The 1,688-nt window shown below is 43.5% G+C and overlaps 1 protein-coding gene across 1 annotated transcript in view; it reads left to right on the forward strand.

Annotated features, from left to right (window-relative positions):
- Positions 1-1,688, forward strand: part of FAM135A (family with sequence similarity 135, member A) — a 207,128-nt gene that overhangs the window by 31,458 nt on the left and 173,982 nt on the right. The window lies entirely within an intron of this gene.

Below are 1,688 nucleotides of genomic sequence, written 5' to 3' on the forward strand. Positions count from 1 at the left end.
TTGGTACCAACTTAATAGTACATAACAACAACAACAACAACAATAGCTGTAATGTCAAAACCGGTCTAACTTTAGGGGGACAGTGACCAAGATCAGCCTCAAACTGATCCTTATGAGGTGGAGGTTGAGATACATTCATTTTCCAACCTTTTTTTTTTAACCAATTCTGACAGTAGTCATCCCTCCCATGGCACCTCTTCTGAATTTTATAATCTGATGCAATGGTTACACAAAGCTCACAGACCATACTTGCAGTTAAGTGGTTTATTAAGGAATAGAGTGCAACTCAGGAATCAGGATATGGGAATATGTTGGCAAAATCTCCCTGCTTCAGTATAGTACAGATCTTTCAGCTCCTCTCAGGTCCCTCAGAACAGGCTCTTCTTGGCCCTGTTTGTTGCCATTGGCACTGCCAACTGGGCCCTTCCAAACCAATCATCACCAGCTCTACTATTGGTCACTTTCCAGGCCTGTCTCAGTGACTTTGCCACTGTGTCCTTTCCAGGTTAATCCCTATCGTCAGTGTGACAGCGCTTGACCAGTATTACAACTCTTTTAGGAGGTTGCTTGCTTCCTTTCTCTGCTACTGCTTTTTTCTCTTTTCTTTGTTTTTCTGTTTTTGTCTGCTACTTCTCTTTCTGCTTGAAAAATCTCTAAGAGGCTGCTTATTTATATATACAAACTCTTTGTCCATTTCAAGCCTTGAATTGAACTAATCAATCCCTTCTTAGTAGGCAGTAAGTATTTAATTTGCCTGGTCTGTGTGGTACTGTAGAACAAACACTGGATCGCAAGGTTTGTTTGAACCTCAAGGTTGCTGGTTCAAACTCAACAGCTACTCCTTGGAAACCATATGCAGGGTCGCTATGAGTCAGAATCGACTTGACGGCACTAAACAGCAACAACATTGTTCCCTATTTGCATAATATAATGACCCATCCTTGGAAGATGCATAACAGTCACAGGGTAGGCTGCTGTTCAGGGCCAAGCAAAAAGTTGTTATTTGCCCAGGAAATATCAATCAACCTATACAACAATTTTTAAAAGAACTTTTGGTATAGAGATTAGGGCAAAGGTAACTCGTCAGAGTTTAGGAGGAATACCTCGCAATCTGTTTTTCCAAAAAACCAGGACAAAAGACCACATAAGGGTACTAATTTCACCACAGGTAGCAAAGATGCTATGTTCCATAAAGAGAGTATAGACATGAGGGAAGTATATTGGATTTGGGACTCAAATGTTAAGCCACGGTTTAACCATTGTGTGATACTTATGAGGGTCTCGGTCAAAAAGCATTGCTCTAGCTTCATGCGCCGGTTTTTAGGCGGCGTAGAACCTAGGCGCTAGGCTACGACAGGAAGATAGAGCCGAAGGGAAAGGCTAAACTCCTTTCGCCTGGGACGCGAACCGCCGCGTCCGCGGTGCTAGGCCCGGCGCCATCATGCTGCTCCTACCGAGCGCTGCGGACGGCCAAGGCACTGCCATCACCCATGCTCTGACCTCGGGAACCGGAGGATAAGAAAGAGTTATCCGAGGAATCAGAAGATGAAAAATTGCAGTTAGAAGAGTTTCCCATGTTGAAAACACTTGATCCTAAAGACTGGAAGAACCAGGATCATTATGCAGTTCTTGGACTTGACCATGTAAGATACAAAGCTACACAGAGACAGATCAAAGCAGCTCATAAA

This window comes from Chrysochloris asiatica, unplaced genomic scaffold, assembly GCF_000296735.1.
Source record: "Chrysochloris asiatica unplaced genomic scaffold, ChrAsi1.0 scaffold00019, whole genome shotgun sequence".
Taxonomy (NCBI): Eukaryota; Metazoa; Chordata; class Mammalia; order Afrosoricida; family Chrysochloridae; genus Chrysochloris; species Chrysochloris asiatica.